We start from the raw sequence: 20,420 nt of genomic DNA on the forward strand, positions 1-20,420 counted from the left end.
TGCATGTGTGTCACGGTGCACATGTGGAGATCAGAGTACAGCTTCCAGGAGTCAGTTCTTCCCTTCAACCATTTGGTCCCAGGGGTCCAACTCAGGCCATCAGGCTTGCTGGTTTCTTTCTGACCCCTGTGGTTTTTTTTTCTTTCAAAGAGAAACTGAGGCATGAAGGATTTACATAGCTTGCAGGTAGTCATAGAGTCAGTAGTTGGCAGAGCCAGTTTTCAGTCTTAGGCTGTTTCGGAGTCCATTCTTATGACGTCACCCTGACTGCTGCCCTCTGAAAGGCCACCAGAGCTCGCTACTGCTTTTCCTTGTGTTTACATCTCTGCCAACAATTAATACAGAAATGGTCATTGTAATAACTTACTGTTTGAATAGCACCAATTGCACCTTCAGCTCCTATGAAACAATGGGCTTTCTCTTCATTGGCACCAAGCTCTTTTAAAACCTTTATTGATCTCTTTAGAGATTTTTGTTTCTATTACTGCTTCATACCCATCTAAATAGAAAGATATACTACTGTAAGAAAGATTAGTAGCCCTGCCATGAGCCATATTTCAAGAAAACTGTGACTTAGCAGGAGAATAAAGGGTTTTATTTTGTTTATTGACTTATTGACTTGAACAACGGGAGCATAGGCAATAAAATAGATTTTAAACTCTATACACATGTGCACACACACATACACTCTCTCAGACACATTGAGGGGGGGTGCAGGATTTGGCTCCTCCATTTACCTGTAAGACTCAGCTCCTCAAATATAAAATGGGGAAAATAATTATTACTTTGAAGGCATTCATGAGGATGAAGCAAGATAATAGATATGAGGCAATTAACACAGTGTTTGGCACCAAATAATTATGATTTATTGGGCCCTAACTATATGACAGCCACTAGGCACAGCCATTCATAGGCATTATCAAATCACATCCTCTGTGTCATAAACTCTCGTTAACTTGAAGCTCTTATTATTATTGATGGGGGTTTTTAATAGCTGGACATTTAGTCATGACTTTCTCTACTTTCTCCAGGTGCCTGAAAGTCCACGGGCATGCTGAACTTGGATGTAACCCATTTGTTAGAGTTATGCACTTCAGAATAGGTTTTATGGGCAGTATTGATCGCAAGGGCTGCGATCTAAAACTTGAACATAGAAAAAATGACAGGACAACGATACCAGTGAATTCGCAGCCCTGAGAACACAGTGGGAGGATGCTTCTTTCTCACCTCCAGCCTCTGCCAGGTCTTCCTTCTGGACCAGCCATGTCTTTCTGCCCTAATGCCCTGGAGTTGAGCATGCAGCCACCCTCTTTTCTGTAATAGCTTCCATAGATTTCATCATCTCTTAGAAGACAGGAGATGGAGAAAAATGGGGCAAAATTAAGTTTCCCACTAGGTGGCAAAAAGGCACTGTGTTGATACGTGGCTTCCCTGTGTGGTATAAAATTGAGGGAGGAAAAAAACTGCATTAGTGTAGGCTGCCTTGGCATGAAAAATACATATAAATGCCTGCGTTAGTATATATCTATATTCCTGAACACTTTGCCTTGGGAGAGAAATTGACTTCTAATGATTATAAATCAGAAAGCATAAGAAAGATAGAATTGTTGAGGTAAGTCAGATTAGGGAATTTAAAAACGTGTAAATGTTTAACATTATTTTCAAGGGAGAGAGAGTCAGAAATTCCAAACTGCTACTTTGAGGGCATGTCTGGCTGGCTTCAGTCTGCTGGAGTGTCTCCCGGGCCTCCTGTTGTTCAATTTGTAAGCTGAACATGGCTCTGGAAGTAAAGAGACATGGGATACGTATGGTTCCCTCAACTCCTTTGTAATTATTTAAACTGTTTCAACATTCCTCAGATTCCTAGAGTTTCTTTTACTTCTTTTTTACTTTAAACTTGTTTTTTGTAGCCCCTGGGCCCATGGGTAAGGCTGATAATGCTAGCACAAGCGTTTCTTAGGTGTTCTCATTCCCTGCCCAGGGTAGAATGGCAGCGAACTGGGCCAGAGAAATTCTGAGTCTTCATGAAGAAGACCAGGGCAAGCTGTAGAATCCTTCCCCACCCCCCTTTGAAAAACACCAGTGGAGATAGGAGGACGGGAGTGTAGGATGCAGTTTTTCTTGCCTATTATTCTTACAACTGAATGAAAACTTGATTGGACAATGTGGCTGAATGAGACAATTAGCTAGTATTTATTAGAGAGGTGAGCTCAATTCACCATCCTGTTCCCAATTTTTTTCCATTTGTTAAATGGAAGCAATAATAGAACTTCATCCAGAATGATAGACTGAAGATTAAATGAAATGGTATCAATAATATGAGATATATATCTCACATATTCATATATGCCTCTGAGTGTTTGCACCAGCCAATGAATGATAAAACAGCTGTAATTTATGCCTGAATAGAGATATATATTAATGAACTTTAACCAAGAAATTGATCTTCTAACATAGTTCCCCCCTTCCTCTAGAGCAGTGGTTCTCAACCTTCCTAATGCCGAGACCCTTTATTACAGTTTCTCATGTTGTGGAGACCCCCCAACTATAAAATTATTTTTGTTGCTATTTCATAACTGTAATGTTGCTACTGTCATGAATTGTAACGCAAACATCTGACATGCAGGATATCTGATATATGACCCCTATGAAAGAATCATTCAGCCCCCAAAAGGGTTGCGACCCCCAGGTTGAGAAGCACAGCTATTAGGCTGTAGCTCTGTGTCTGAAGAGCTGGTTTGTTTATTTACTTAGCTGATGTCTATTGATCTGTGTGCTTGTTCAAGAATCTCAGGAAGTCTGAATTTCCGTGCAACAGGCAGACAATGAACAAATACATGAGTCAAAGAATAACATTAGCAGGCAATCCAGGACACCCCCAGAGTTTCCCATGAGAGCTAGGGAATGTGACCATTACAGCAGAGAGAGGGGACTGGCCTTGATGCTCCAGAGTGGAATTTCTGGAGAAGTCACACATTTCCTGTGGATTTAATGTGATTTGACTACACTTTGTGTCTAGCGATGGAGAATACAGGCAGTCATGAATCCTCTTTCCTAAGGCATCACATCTGCTAGCTAGCTTAATAATTAGTTCCACTAATAAAATAATGAAGATGATAGGATCAGAGGAAGGAATGCAACAAAGGCTGCGGGAGAGTTTGTAAAAAGCCTTCCTCAGATGACTCAGTCAACACACACACATACTTACACACACACACACACACACACACATACACACACACACACACACACACACACACACACACACTGAGATTGAGATACCCATGCACCATGCAGCAGGATTGGAAGTCCCAGGCAAAAAGCCCTAACATCACCCATGTGGAAAACAACAGGCTAGTAATGAAGTTTTGGGGAAATGGTGGTATATCCAGGGCTTCCTACTACCTAGAGTGACGACTTTGTTTATTCAATGAGTGGAAACACAACAGCTTTAAGCCAAGGAGTAGTGTACTTTATCCTATATCCTGAGCCAGTGTCTCTGAACACTCTGAGAATAAAGGTCCACTGAGAAGCAAGGAGAGACATAGCTCACACAAGAGACCACTGCAATAGGCTGAGTGATGGTGGGTGCATGGGAAGGAGCAGCCAGAGCGATGAAATGGAGGAGAACTGATGATGCAGGAGGGTCATCTGTCTATCTGTTGTTTCAGTGGTTAATTAATAAAGAAAACTGCTTGGCCTGATAGGGCAGAATTTAGATAGGCGGAGTAGACCGAACAGAATGCTGGGAAGAAGGGAAGTGAACAGACGCTATAGCTCTCCTCTCCAAGATGGATACAGGTTAAGATCCTACCGGTAAGCCTCATGGTGCTACACAGATTATTAGAAATGGGTTAATCAAGATGTGAGAATTAGCCAGTAAGAGGCTAGAGCTAATGGGCCAAGCAGTGTTTAAAAGAATACACTTTACGTGTAATTATTTCGGATGTAAAACTATCCGGGTGGTGGGATGCAGCCTGCCGCTCCTTCTACAAACTGAGTGTGTATACCAGAGATGGAGTCCATACAGGCTCCAGGTGGGAGTGCATGAGAGAAAGAAAACAGTTGAGGATGACTGTCAGGCTCTGGTCTGAAGAACCAGAGGGATGAGGATAGCATCTGTGGGAAGCACAGCAAGGCAAAAGTGTGGGAAACACCAGAAGGTCCACCAACCACACCAGTCATTTAGGACACAGAAGCCTCTCTTCCGTTAATGTCACCTGTCAGGAGGAATACACAGCGCGACTCTTGAGATTAAGAAAATGATAAAATGAGTGGCCTGTGCTGCCACCTGGGGTCATGGAAACATCCAGGCCAGGGCTGCTGCCGAGGACCATGTCTGGGTCTGTGGTCCTACCACCACGGGATCTGTGTTGATGCCCATAGTCCATGTTGCCACCAAAGGCCACATGGGTTTCTGGAGTCTAGGCCACAACCTATAGCCATGTGGACCATGCTGATCTGAGTGGCCTGTACTGTTACCCGGGGCCATGATGACATCTGGTCTGAGCTGCTGCTAAGGGCCATATCTGGGTCTGTGGGTCTAGAGCAGCTAGGGTTTGAATTGATGTCTGTGGTTCCTGTTATTACTGAGGGCCATGTGAACACCTGGGGTCTGGTTAGCCATCTGAGACAATGTTGATGTCTGAAGGCCATGAAGCCACCGGGGCCATACTGAGCTGGGTGACTTGTGCCATCACCAGGACTCTGGTGAGGTTCAAGCCCAAGCTGCAGCTGAGTGTTATGTCTGGGTGTATGGTCCTGCTGCAGACGGGATCTGTGTTGATGTCCACGGCCTGTGTTACCACAGGAGTCCATCGTAATCATGAGTGCTAAAATCTGAGGGCCTGTGCTGAGCCATCCCCACTCTTCATGGGCCCTGGGTTAGCTGACCCTGTCCCACACTGGACATTGCAGCAGGAAAACTGGCCCTGCCCTCATGAGAGAGATTCATCCCCCACTAGGGAGAGATGCCCCTACCCCTCACCACTGGCATGAGAAAGCTGACCCAAAGGGCATGGGTGTAGGAGAGATGGCTCTTCCCATCACCTGAGGAGGGAGTCCCAATGGCCTGGACCAAATCAGCTCAGTTATCACCTAGACCTACGTCCTGGGCCTTGGGTTGGCCTACCCTAACATCTACCCCATCTATGACCTGCTAGAGTGTGTGAAGGAACTGGTCCTATGGAACAACAGCTGCAGGATCTCCATGACTTAGGGCAGCAGCAGGATATATGAGAGGAGTTTTGGTGAGGATCCGTGATGATGGTGCTAGAGGCCTTGAACTAGAACAGTGACTCAAGGCAAAGAACATTTGTAGGTGGGGCTGATTGGACAAAAGGGTTACTTAGTGACACACTGTAGCTACCACTAGGACAAATGAAGAGGTGTTAGAGAGACAGGAATGACAGAGGAGTGAGGTGGGTTTTTGTTTGTTTCATTTTAAATTAATTTTGAAAGAGATTTTTTTGGGGGAGGATGATACAGGGGTGAGGGGGCAGATACAGAGAAACTGAAAGGTAAGTAGGATTGGGGTGCATGATGTGAAATTCCCGAAGGCTCAATAAAGGGCTTTGTTATAAAAGAAAAGAAGAGGAGAGGAGAAGAGTGGAGAGAAGAGAAGGAAACAGAAGAGAGAAAAAAAGAAAATGATAAAAACCCAGGTCAAAGCATCCCCATCTCCCAAAGACTTCCATTGCTCCTCATCCCCCAAACAGATGTCCATTACACACTTCTTCCTGTCTCTGTTACGGCATATTGCACGCGGGTCTTACCATTTTTAGAATTATCTATGCGAGCTATGAGCCTTTAGTAGGGGATGGATAATTTACAGTTGAGTCATAAATCCGCATTACCATGATTACAGTTGGTGCTCAAAAATGAGCGAGGAAATAATGGAGCATCTGCCATGGTAAAATGGCAAATAATACACATGGCAGATCTTCTCGATGTGACAATATTTGGGCTCGATCCTTTAGTGATTAAACATCAGAAAGAAAATGCATGGAAAGGATCAACTGAGACACAAGAACCTTTCTGAGAATCCATGTATTAGGGTTCTGAAAGCTCCAGGGGTTGGCTTTTATAGTAACCTCATGGTTCAGAAGATTGTAATTACATGACTTAGCAACTCAAATCTCGTCCTTATTCAAAAAGACCTTCTGTCGAAAGTGCTGTTATAAAGCAGGCTCTGTCTGGGTTGTTTTAGCTTGTCTCTGGAACTTGTTGTGACTTCCTTATTGAGCTTCAGATCTTTCTAAGTAGACATAAGGAGATGGTTAAAGTTGGTGTTTTAGGTGGGGATAGCTGGGGAGCTGCCATGCCTTTTCACTAATGCAGTGTCTCCCAGTTCTTTGAATTCTCGTCTGGTTTTTAGGTGGATTCTCCTGATGGCAACATCAAATGGCCTTGCATTCATTATCTCCATGGTATCACAGCACAACGATGCCTGAGGGGAGGTTTCTAGCCTAAGTGTCACAGTGCATGACAGGAACACAGGACAGTCTGGTGCATGCTTCTAGAGACAGAGTTCCCAAACTCTAACAGGATGCGAGGTGTCACATAGGATGTTGTTAGAATGGAGAGTCTCTTATAACAGTGCTAAAGGAACACCTTTCACCATTTCCAAAACGCTGTGAACTGATAATAATGTAAGTGCTCATTGGGTCACACATTGTATAAAAAGGTTTCAAAACAATGTAGTTAAGCAATATTCAGACTGAAGGCCTCAGATTATTAATAGAATCCTTAAACTTATATGATGCATCCTTAAATGTGAGTTTATCTCACAGTTTCACCATAATTTAGTTTCCATATTGTCACATTCTATATAAGATAATTCTACATTGCCAAAAACATGCCCACTCTTCGGGTCCCTAAAGCAGTGTAAAGATAAAACTCTCTTGTGCATTGATAGTGATCTATACTCACAGTATTTGTGCATTTGCATTTATTTTTCCTTGATTTAGGCTGTGCCAAAAGAATTATGACTGGCTTAGAAAGAAGCACATTTAGTGTTCTCCCAAAGAAATGAGAATTTTCAAATGAACTTTTAATGAAATTATTCTATTTAATTCCTCTTTCTCAACTTGTCCTGCTTACAGACCCATGCCGTATTCTGACACGAGGGCATGCTTAATAATGCCTTAAGAAGCATTTCATTCCAGCTCTATGATCACGCCCTTGCTTTGCAATGCTAGTTAAATTTTTAAGGGTTGAGTTTGTGAAGGCTCATAGCTGTCACCGAGGGAGGAATTTATAATGCATCCCTAGTGCGGAATTCAAATATAGTACTTAGCACGCAGATAATCTATGGAATCTCAAATCATGCTGAGTGACTTTGTGTCTTAAGATATGCACCCGGCTCAATCAGTTGATTAAACATTATCTATAACAGATGGCAGCTGACAGAAATAACTTCTTTCCAGAATGTCTTTGATTCTCTAGATTCAAAGTTTCTGAGGAAAAATGTAAAAATTTCCTTAATTACTGTTTAACCTATACAGTAATAACAGTTTGGAGGCTACTTATCTTTAGGAGTCAGAGAAGCACCTTGGTGATCTAAACCTATGCTGATACTTGACTTGTGTGGTCTCTCTCTTTTTTTTTTTTTTTTTTGGTCACATTTAACACTTTATCAGTTACATTCTGGGGCATCAGAGAGACACACGAGAATCCAAATGCTGATTTAAAATTTATAGGGGTAGATAGAACAAGAATGCAGGAGTAAGAATTGGGCTGGAACTCAGTATGTCTGGGTTCTACTTCCTGTGTGCTAGGGATAGATAAGCCATAGGCTAAAACTATTTGAAGTGTGCCTTATTTAGGGTTTCTATTGTTGTGGAGAGATGCCACTACCATGGCAACTCTTATACAGGAAAACATTGAATTTGGCCAGCTTATAGGTCAGAGGTTTAGTCCGTTATCCTCAGGGTGGGGTATGGCAGCATGCAGGCAGACATGGTGCTGACGGTCCTACATCTTAACCCACAGGCAACAGGAAGTCAACTGTTTGATTTCCTGTTTTCTACACCCAGTGTAGCTTGATCAAAGAGACTTCAAAGCCCACCCCCACAGAGGCACACTTCCTCTAACAACACCATACCTATTCCAACAAGGCCACACCTCCTAATAGTGCCACTCCCTATGGAAGCCACGTTCAAGTCATCACAAAGTGATAATAGTGAAAGCCTTTTGCAAGCCTACATGTTACCCATTGGAGTGGCTGTCATGCATCGAGGGTCATGAGGACTGACGAAGCAGGATTGCACATGCATCACCTACATCTTCATTCCATAAAGAGTCCCCGTGTTCTTCCTGTGAGAAATGCCCACTCCATTAGATGCCTTTACTCCAAAACCCCCCACAGATCTCGGTTCCTTCAAGAACCCTGTGTGAATCCCCTTCTTTGGTGACTGCAAGCCTTTAGAATTTGTGTAGCACCGTTTCTCTCTCCTCCTGGATGTGGATTCTCTTTTCTCAGAATGTAGATGATGCATCCTTAGATGTGAGTGCCCCAGGAAGCAAAGTGCCTGGTATTTAGGAAAAAGCCTTTAAATGAAGTTGAGGTCTTCAGAGTGGAGCCTCAAGAGGCCACAAATCTTCAGCCTCGGCTCCACGACCTATACATTTCTATTACTCACACTATCCAGTCTAAGGTATTTGCTTTGGGGAACCTAGAAAACAAAAGCGCAAATCTTCAGTATTAACCAGCCTTTTCTTCACAGGCACTTCCAAGGTTTTGTGCTTCTTTGTATATGGAGCAGTTTCACATTTGTTGTAAATATTTACTATGATGAAGCTATATGACCAGATGGAGCACAAAAAAAACCCAGTTTCAACACTTAGGTTTATCAGGGTAGTTGGTATGTATGCTTCACACATATGTCTTTCTTGAAATAGACTTTTGACAAAAATCTGATCTTCCAGGCCTCTAGAAGGTTTTCCTAGCAATGCTAGACCATTCCACACAGATTCTCTAGCTTAGCCCTGTGATGGGCAAGGCAGGAATTAAATCCACCCACCTGTGGAACTTAAATGGTGTAAGACTTAGGAGCAGAGTGATCAGACTGCTCAGAAATTGCTTGAAACTGAACCCAGGTCTTTCTATTCTAACTTCAGTCTGTCTTTCCATCACCAATACCCAGGGCAACTGCACTCTGAGAAGAAGGTTCTGGAGCCACTAGGGTTTTTGGTCTTAGATTTCACCAATGGTTCTGCTCCAATCACAGGTTCTATTCAAGTTTTCATCAATTCATTTATTCTCTCACTATTGTAATAACCTATTATGTACAGGCACCAGGCAAATGGTACTTAATGTGGAGGCTCAGCTTTCTGGTTTATCATGTGTAAAAAATTCTCCAGTTGCATCATTCACAAGGTGCTTTTGGAGATTGTATTGCCTTCTAAGTATGCTAATTCGAAAAGAGAGACTGTTCATTTACATAGTAATGATTGTTTATGGTGAGAAACCTCTGCTTTTATGCTGCTAATTCTACACCCAGTACAAAGGTGGGAGGGCACACCTCCTTTCTTTTGTGCATGGTAACCAAGGTAGAGGGTGATATTTGTGTTGGTCTCTAGACCTTTAGGCAAAAATAAGTATTTCATTCCTGAAGTAAACCTAGAGGGAGCAGGGTCATGTGGAGAAGGTCTACGCTCTTCATAATTCTTTATTTCATGACTCACACTGAACACATGAACAAGCAAAAGGTCCCAGATATGCGCTATTGCAAATTGCTGATAGTAATTCATTAGTACATTTCTCCCAAGGGTGTGAATGGTATGGACAAAATCTTAGAGCTTGTATCTCTATTTTTATATCTAATAATGAGATGTCTTAAATTTCATAATATATGTGTCATGTGAATATCTATGTAAAATAAGTGAACATATATTTCCTTTTGGTGATTGATAGTCATGTTGTAGTCATATAAGACTTTTTAGTCCTCAGATCTAGATTCTGGCAGTATTGTAAGGTCATGCTCAACTTCCTTAGCGATCAGGGAAATGCAAATCAAGACAACTTTAAGATACCATCTTACACCTGTCAGAAAGGCTAAAATAAAAAACACCAATGATAGCCTTTGCTGGAGAGGATGTGGAGAAAGGGGTACACTCATCCATTGCTGGTGGGAATGCAAACTTGTCCAACCACTCTGGAAAGCAGTGTGGCGGTTTCTCAGGAAACTCGGGATCAACCTACCCCTGGATCCAGCAATACCACTCTTGGGAATATACCCAAGAGAGGCCTTACCATACAACAAAAGTATATGCTCTATGATGTTCATAGCAGCATTGTTTGTAATAGCCAGAACCTGGAAACAACCTAGATGCCCTTCAATGGAAGAATGGATGAAGAAAGTATGAAATATATACATATTAGAGTACTACTCAGCAGTAAAAAACAATGACTTCTTGAATTTTGCATGCAAATGGACGGAAATAGAAAACACTAACCTGAGTGAGGTAAGCCAGACCCAAAAAGAGGAACATGGGATGTACTCACTCATATTTGGTTTCTAGCCATTAATAAAGGACATTGAGCCTATAATTCGTGATCCTAGAGAAGCTAAATAAGAAGGTGAACCCAAAGAAAAACATATAGGCATCCTCCTGAATATTAACATTCATCAGGCGATGAAAGGAGACAGAGACCCACATTGGAGCACCGGACTGAAATCTCAAGGTCCAAATCAGGAGCAGAAGGAGAGAGAGCACAAGCAAGGAACTCAGGACCGCGAGGGGTGCACCCCCACACTGAGACAATGGGGATGTTCTTTTGGGAACTCACCAAGGCCAGCTGGCCCGGGTCTGAAAAAGCATGGGATAAAACCAGACTCGCTGAACATAGCGGACAATGAGGACTACTGAGAACTCAAGAACACTGGAAATGGGTTTTTGATCCTACTGCACGTACTGGCTTTGTGGGAGCCTAGGCAGTTTGGATGCTCACCCTTCTAGACCTGGATGGAGGTGGGTGATCCTTGGACTTCCCACAGGGCAGGGAACCCTGATTGCTCTTTGGGCTGATGAGGGAGGGGGACTTGTTGGGGGAGGGGAAGAGTAATGGGAGGCGGTGGCGGGCAGGAGGCAGAAATCTTAAATAAATAAATAAATAAATAAATAAATAAATAAATAAATAAATAAATAGAAAAAAGAAAAACTTTGGCTGGGGATATGTTTCTTGTTCTACTGTTTTCCTTTATTAATTCATCAGTTATCAGCTCATGGACTGTGGTACAATAAAATTATTTTACTTTCTATCCACCAGATGAAACATTCCACATTTATACCCTCTAAGTGACATCCATGATGTAAATCAAGGAGGGGCGCTCCGTAGGCTGAAAAGCTTCCTGTCTGCAGCTGATCCTGAGCACTATTCTGAGTACTTAGCTCACACTCCCCCCCCCCCACCTGCACTGGTCAGCTCAGCCCCTATGGTGTCCTTTCACTGCCCTCCACTCCCCCACAGGGACAAGGGCAACTCTTCCGATGTAAGCATAAACAACACAAGAAATTCGGAAATATCAGAGTAACAGAATTTCTCATTAACGCCCAAATCCTGGGGTGGGGGAGGTGGCCCAGCAAAGCAGAACACTGAATCCTCCTGCAGAGGACCCAGGTTCTGTTCCCAGCACCCATATGATGGCTCACAACCACCTGTAACTCCAGTTCCAGGTGAGCTGCCACCGTCCTTTGGCGTCCCTGGGCACTGCACGCATGTGCACATACATCTATACATGCAGACACAAATATGTCTCAATAAAATTAATCTTAACACAAACCTTAGCTGAAAGTAAAATGCGTGCTCATCGTGAACTTATGCTTGATTTTTTTTCTTTTAAAGACAGCGTGTGTAAACCCATTCCAGGCTCATCGTGAAGTCTCTTTCCTTCTGGCTCTGTCTCCTAAGAACTGAGATCTCAGATCATTGACATGTACCACTATGCCCAGCCTCATAATCATTTTTTAAAATTAAAAATTGCCAAACTATTCCAATGTTTCCAAAGGTTCACCTTAATTTTGTAAACCTGTTTTTTAAAAAGTATAAAATACATCTGATTTTGCTACTTTTAGAGGTGAATTTTAAAGTCTAAGACCTTGGAGTTATTATTTCAGTTATATTTTCCCTGATTTGGAGAATATGAGCTCATTTTCTAAGCTTTTATTTATGCCTCTAAACCTTGAAAGCAGACCTTTTTAAAAGACATATAATGTATGAATATTTTGGGCGGGGGATGAGGACTCATTTTCTACTTATAAAACAGGAGACGGAAGTCTTTTGGTTGGTGGTAAGAACAGATGGGATTTGGGTTGTTTTAGGTCTGAGGTTAAAAGTAGGGCAGGCCATGGTTAGCAGTCCAGTTAATACAGGTGTGTTCTCTGTCCTGCTGGACACATGACTCCTAATTGACTTCTGCTCGCAAGTGATACTGAAATAGAGAACACAAGATCAGTGGGTCTCCCTTCACCAAATAGAAAAGAAATCTCCTCTGAAAGAGGTCACCACAAGACGACACGAGGCCATGTGCAAAGTGCAAACAGAGGAAGAATAATTTGGCCCAGAGAAACAAGAATGAAACCCAGTCACTGTCAAAGATCCTCAGAGCTGAGCGGAGATGAGGTGAAATGGATTGAATTTATCTTCTTGGCTGAGTTTTTGAGAAAGGGTCTTGTATATCCCAGGCTGGTTTGGAACTTGTTATGTAGACCACAGTGGCCTTGAACTTACAGCCATGCTCTTGCTGCTGCCTCACAAGCACTGGGATTGCAAGTGAGCACCACCATATCCATACTTTGGTGTTGAACTCAGTGACAGATGATGGGCCATTGACGTCTGGTCAGTGAAGGACAGAAAGATGGGTGGAGACTGGAATAATTTCCCAACACCTCAGGATGCTGCCGCTCATTTATGTTCTTGAGTCCAGTGTTAATTGCTCTCTTGAATAGAAACCATTTGATGGTTGATGAAAATCTCTCTGTAGGAGGAAGAAATCATGTTGGACTGAAGGGGCAACACAGATCATGTTGGAAGGATGTTTGGACAGATGCTGTTCAGGGATCATGAAGAGATGCTTACACTGAGGGACTACGATACCATCCTGGTCACACGGGCTTATGCATATCTCATAGTTCAGTTTTAACAACAGCAACCCTCTTCTCCTTGTTTTAAATGTCATTCTAGACAGATCTTATAAGTGTGCAAATTGCCACTCATTGTGGTGTGGTCACTTTTCATAATACAGGGTCTTTGTAAGCTACTCTTACATCTAAGTTACTTCTTATGAAAGATAGTTTCGTTCTTTTAAAAACATTAGTGTGTGTGTGTGTGAGTGTGTGTGTGTGTGTGTGTGTGTGTGTGTGTGTAGCTATGCACATATGAGTGACACGTCCACAGAGATCAGAAGAGGGTGTTATACCTACTGAAGGTATAGGCAGTTGCAACATACTGGACATGGGTGCTGGGGATTGAATGTGGATCCTCTGCAGGAGCAGCGCATCATTTTAACTGCTGAACAACCTCCCTAGCCCGGAAATGACCTTCGTAGAGATTCTACTTTATGCCTCGAATCTTAAATCTTCCTCCTGTTACCATTTCACACTGTCTTTAACAGCCTGTTACTGTTCTCATCAACTTGAGCAAACTGCTGTGCAGGACGTATGAGAAGCGAAGATATCCATATGATGCTAGATCTGGAGCTTAGTGCTGGAAATTTTGCCTTTCCTTACCTATCTAATCTTTGAGTCAGGACTTCAGAGGCCGGAAAATGCCAGGTTATGTTTAAATGCTTTCCAGGAAGAAATGCCAAGTGCCTTCTGAAAGAATATGCTAAATGTGTATGGATTTCCCTTTCTTGAATACTTTGGGATTCAGAATGATTGGTTTAGACTGAGCTGTCCAAACCCCTAGTTTAGGACCTATATCAAGTAAGGTTGTCACTTGTCTGCTCAGCAAATAGGATAGTATGTAGACTTCTGGACTTGGATGCTTCAGGAATATGCAGCAAGGAGGGGGACAGGGCACAGAGCATAAGGGGCTTGTGATCAGGTTTGCATAAATACGGCAAATGCAGTTTTAGCATCCTACTTGATAGAAGAAACCAGCCATGACAGCATCATAGTATTCAGCAGATGCTAAGTGTGACATCAAAGGTCATTCATGCCCATCCCCAAGTCTCTTTTATAGATGACAGATTCCTGAAATTCTACCGTTGGTGTTTGGGAATTACTTGATAAGTTTCTACCAAACAGTGGGGTTTATGTGATAAAATGTAATTGAAGATTCATATGGCTGACACTATAGCCAGGCTCCCCATCACATCCTGGTTCTGATATGGTGCTGGATGTCCTGTCAGTACCTGGTTTGGAGATTTGGAGCATAGCTGACTGGCTCCTTTGAGCTTCTTGTGCTAAGCTTGCACCCAGGTTGCTATACTTTACGGGCCAGGAAAGCTCTGGATAAACCCAGACTGTGGGCTAGAAACAGAACCTCCCAAAAGAGGTCAGTGTTCAGCTATAGTTTGTAAGAGCAGAGTTTTAGATCCTTTTTGAGAACAGGTTTTGAAGAGAGGATACATCAGAGACATGAGTGTCTCCCAGGGCTCCTAATGGCCCCACACAGCCTTCTTTGTAGACCCCCTAGGGAAGGAAAGGATGTGTGAATGAAACCAGTCAGTGGGAAAAACCAACTTCTAGCCATTTCACAAGTTTCACCAACTCGAGAGCTTCTACTTGAGGCAAGGCTGTCAGTCACACCTCAGACAGTGCTGTAGCTATGAAAAGCCGTGAATTCAAATTCTCTTTTATTTATATCAGGTGTATGATTTTTCCTGGCGAGAATAATGAAAGAAAGTCTGTGTACCTTGTAGGCTTCAACTGAGCTTAAAAATAAAAGTGTTCCATTTCATAAATGATAAATTAAGTCCCATGAGAATATAACAGGATTAGCATTGCTGTTAGCAGCAAACCGCTCACTTAGTCTTCTCAATTAATACTTGTTTTCCTGCATGCCAACAGTGAATAAGCTCATTTCTGCCTGTAAAAAGCCAATTATATGAGCATTATTATGAGAACATGCGCTCCAAACTACCTCCCATAGACACATATACAACCTCCACTCATAAAACCTCTTTGAAATGCTAATTTTAAGATGCATGGCAAAATTTCAGCAGCCATCAGTGAGTTATGCTGCAAATTTTAAGTTCTGTGGCATCCCAAACAAACCTTACCAAGATGATAGCAAAGAAACGCCCAGTCAGATGTCATTTTAAGTAATCGTAAACAATCGATCAGCACCAGGAACTGCCAGCATTATTAACTTGGGCCCTTTGGGAAAGTGAACAGGTAATTGCAAAAAGAATTGAAAACTAGCAGTTTGATTCAAAGGCACTTTCTGAGAGCAATGGGGGTCTTGAATGCAGGACAGTCTTGGGCTATGTGTTTGAACAAATGACACCCCATGAACAACAGTTTCGTAAATCACTCTTTGACGAGGCCTGCAAAGGGATCTATGGAAATCGCCCTTGTTCGGACTCAGCCTTGAGTTATTGGGCATTAGGAGCTGCTGAGCTATTTACACATTATCAAACCACACTCTGCTTGTTCATTTGGTCTATCTATTATTTTGAACTGTGATGGGTAAAAGCAAAGCAGAATGGTTTCCTGTTCCTGTAGAGGATGGAGAAATCCACGGAGAAAACCTTCCCTGTTCACTCAAGGCGAATGCTCACTTCAACCTTAGTTTCTTGTTGGTCCTGTTCTCCTTGAGAATATTGCTATCTTTATTCCATGACCTGTAGTACTAGAGGGAACAAGGAAATGGTCACCTCATCCCTTCAAATACAGATAGAGCTTGACTGAGTCAGGCTCCGTGGTCCTAGGGCTTCCATGCTGACTCTTGCTAGGAATGGAAACTCTTTGGTTATAGGGTGTAGGTGCGAGTTCATCATCTCTGATGACTTCCTGTGCTGGGCTTAGTGGCCAAGAAGAAATGTCAGAACATCAGAAGAGCATGAGTTTCAATTCTGCACACCTTTAAGGCATGAATCTCCTACACTGCCTCTCCCCAGGAAATCTGCTCCTTATATTGTGGAGTTTGTGAATGTTCCTGCCTTTCTAAAATTTAGGTCCTGTGCCTTGAAAAGTCGTACCAGAGGCCACACCAATGACATATTTGGAAGAGAGCTGCCTTTCAAACAGAACACTGCAGCCCACCCTTCCCCTCTCCCAGATTGCCCCACACTGTTTAGAGATTAAGGGCTGGCCCTGCCATTCACACATGATCATTGACAGCATATTCACCGTTACCAACAACCTGCTCCTGACCACTGGTGGCTGGCTGTTTTAACCTAGCACCTCAGCAATGTTCTGCGTTTCAGGCCCACTTTGATATCGGTTCGCATTTGGTTTCTTCCTTTGGGCTTCATTAGTTTTCTCGGAACTCTCTGATGATCACCCTGGGCTCTCTGGCTCTTCTGTAGTCTTACAAAACCAGCCACACCATCATCACCGACTAGTTGTTCACCTAATCCCCTAATTATCCACTATATATGTTTCAAAAGGTCACATATGGTGGTCATCAGTATTATCTATTGTCTCTTCATCAAAGAATCTAGGAAGTCTCAGCTTCCTTTACAATTTATATTATAACTGTAATTATATATATTTGAAAAAGATTTATTTATACTATTAGTAGTAGTAGTAGTAATAGTGTGTGTGTGTGTGTGTGTGTGTGTGTGTGTGTGTGTGTGTACCTGTATGGGAGGGGTGAATGCCACATATACACAGGTGCTGGCAGAGGTCAAATGTCCAATCCCTTAAACTGGAGTTACATGTGGTTGTGAGCCATGGGACATGGGTGATAGGAATTGGACTCAAGTCACTTGCAAGAGGAGGATGAGCCCTTAGCTGCTAAGTCATCTCTTCAGCTCTTCTTCATATGAAATTTCAGAATTGGAAACGTCCACCCACAAATAGATAGATCTCTTTAAGAAGACTACGTTCTGTATGAGCAGGATCATGCCATGTGCTTCCAATATATCCTGGTTGGCAGGAATCAGAAGTCCCAGGCTGACTGGATGGGGAATGGAAGGTGAGATACAGCAAATGAAGCTGGAAACAGAGAGCCTGGACGGGACCGCAAGGAGAACCAAGAAGGCTTGACACACCCGCGGGGAGCCCTATGTAACAGACAGCTAAGTCTAAGATCACAGGGTGTGTAGCAGCCTGTTATAGGTTCAGGCACTTACTCTGTGAGGTCTTTGTTAAAGTTCTGAAGGTTCAAAAGAAAATCAGAAAATAGCCAAGGTTTTTGGCACATGGCTGCAAATCTCAGCATGTAAGGAATAGAGGTCAGAAGACACAGGTTCAAAACTAGTGTGAAGGACTTAGTGAGACTCTGTCTTAAAGGATGAAGGGCCAGGGTGGAGTTCCACAGGAGAGCATGCACACAAGTCCCTGGATACATCCACAGCCCCAACACCAGGAAATAAATCAGGGCACTGAGCAGGGTGGTTATTTAGAGGTAATTGGGGTGATTTTTAGAGATTAAATGAGCTGATAGTATACAAAATACCTTATATATTGTCAAAATATTTTGCCCATTAGATATCAATTTGTTAAATATTATTCACAGCAATTAGGGATATTTTATCAGTAATATTGTTACTGTTAACAATGGAAGCAGACATCTGTCCTAGTTTCACAGTGTGTACAAGAAGGGCTTGAGAGCCTCATCTGGAAGAAGGCTGGCTTCCCAGTACACAAGGATGGGACTCTAAACAAATGTTTTCAGGTGTGGCTAGATGGTTACAAGATTAGTAATCACTTCTCTGCTTGCTGCAAATACAGGATTCCAAGCCGTTCCACACTTATTCGATCAAAATACATGGAATACAGGTCCAGGAGTTTGTGTGGTTATAAGACAGTCATTTGTATGCAAGCTAAGGTTTGACAATGAGTGATCAGGGAGGTATTCAAATGAACATTTGATAATTAATTCCAACCGGATTCCTGTGCTCTCAAATGCATCCAACCTCTGGTGCAGCCATTGGCAAAAGCAGACTGGAACGCTAAGGCTGGCTCCCTTAGATGATTTTAATCAATTATGTAGTACTTCCTGGAAGACAAGCAGTTTCCTCCAGACATTACTTCTGTGTGCCATGCAAGCATGTCCTGCATGCATTAGACTGTACCTTCTGCACAGCTAATACAGCAGCTAATTATTGAGAGACATTGTCTGCTTTCTCATTCCTATAGTGCATGGAAATTCCAAGGCAAATCCACAGGCAGAACATCTACCTATAGCACCAGGGAAGCCAACCACTGGCTTGGTGGAATGAACTTGAAGGAGAGATCGGTTGCCAATATTGTGAGTCAGGATGTAGCTATGAAAAACTTCACCACGTTAGGCAATATTTCTTCTTGAGTCAGGTCTCCCTTTAATTCTTTCTCACCATTGTTTTTTTGGGGGGGATATATTTAGCAGTGATTTTTTTTTAATAGGACACAAGCTCTACGCTGCCTCTATTAAGTACGTGAAAAATAGCTCATTAGGTGGTTAGTCATGACCTGTCTATGGAAGAGTAAGAAAACAAACAAGCAAAACACTCATGGTGAAAAAGTTACTACTCAGAAAGTCTTCCTGGGCAGAATGGAAATTACAAGTAGAAATCTAAGCCAGATCTGTTTCCTAGAAAATATGTTCTCAAAGGCAATGGCAGCTTTGTAGTAAGTCTGGCTTAACTATCAGATTTGCATTCTAGAGTACGCTGGCCACTGTGGTAAGTCTGAAAACTCTGTACAGTTGGGTCTCAAGCAGGACCACCAATTCCACACTGCATTTCAAGGAGTCAGGAAGAAACAAATCATAAGACAATAGTATCCATCAAGGTTGCATTTGTATTATGGTTTTTCTTTGTGATTGGCAATTTTATATATGTATTCAATAAAATAAAAATATCATCTCCACCTCCTACCCCCCAAGTTCCCCGGTATACCCACAACATGCCCCCTTCTACCTTCACGTGTGCTGCTCCTGGTCCTCTTGCCCCTCCTCCTCCTCCCTTTCTTTTCTTCCTCTTCTTCCTCCTCCTTACTATGCTTTATTGGACGCACATGGTTGTGGGCCATCCCTAGGAGCCTGAGAAACCTAGAGCCGGAACCTCCTTGAAAAAGAATGTGTATCCTTCCTCCCAAAACTCTCGGTCGTTAGTAACGCCTCAGTAACAGGGGGTGGAGCCCGGAGAGCGCCTCATCCTTCTATGCCAAGGAGTCTGCATCTGTGCCAGGGAGGCTGCCTGACTTGATTCTGTGCTGGTCTGTTGTGTGATGTAGCGCACACATCTATTCACCCCCCAAAGTGAACCCAGGATGGACCAAAGTAACGATTGCAGCAATGTCCAACTGGGTGAACTAAGGAGTTTCTATTGGAGATACTTACAGAAGCAGAAATGATGCCCAAAAGCCTCTGCATCAGCAAAAGGCCCACCCCAACAGAGGTGAAAACTCACAAAAGCGGCAGCCCTCCCTAAAGCTCTCTGCATGGCTTCCAAGTAGAATCAATTCTCCCAGCTCAACTGGTCAAAGTCCTTTTCCAGTAGGTGTTTATTCTTTCCCTAAAGAAACTCCCATGGTTCCACTTTCCCAGGCACGTGTCCTTTCATTTTCCTCTTGTGACCTCTCCCATCTGGCCTGGAAGGAATGTTTCAATTAGGAATAAAGCACTGTCCTGTGAGGTCTCCTGCAGGCAAGCACAGTTACTGCGAGCCCACGAGTGTCACAACTGTCACCTCCAGCATCTCGCAGCACTCCGCCCCATCTTCTAACTGCTCTTCAGGTTGGTCCCTGAGTCTTGGCTTCCAGGGGAAGCTGAGCACACGGTGTCTGTCTCAGCATTCCAGCTAGCTGTGCGTCTGTCCGTTGACTGATGTCCACTGCAGAAGGAAGCAATTCCACCACTGTTGGGCACAGCCCAGGTTTACAGGTACGAATGTAAATGTTTTTCTGCAGCCTAACAACATGACCCCTGGGCAAAATAATGATGGTGCGTTTGGTTCTAGGGCCCGCGACCTCCATAGCCAATGACTTCCGGCCAGATTCAAGGAGGATTGTGTGGTTATTGTTGTTTTTCCAGACAATAAGCAAGACCCACTTTACACCTTCTTCAAGAATTAGAACCCGTGCTTGCGACTGGCAAGTGCCCAGTGAGTACCACAGTGTGCCAGTGAGCACGCTAAGTCTTAACACATAGGGTCAATTCAGCATAACCTCTTTCTTAAGGTTTTTTGTCTAGAAACAGCCAAAAGTCAAGACAGAATGTAGGGCGAAGAAAGGTGGAGAATATGTGTTGAAAAGCTTATCCAGACTAAGAAGAGGAGAGATGAACACCAGAGTTCTGTAAGAGAATCTCTAGTCTCTTT

This window comes from Microtus ochrogaster, chromosome 22 (assembly GCF_000317375.1).
Source record: "Microtus ochrogaster isolate Prairie Vole_2 chromosome 22, MicOch1.0, whole genome shotgun sequence".
Lineage (NCBI taxonomy): Eukaryota > Metazoa > Chordata > Mammalia > Rodentia > Cricetidae > Microtus > Microtus ochrogaster.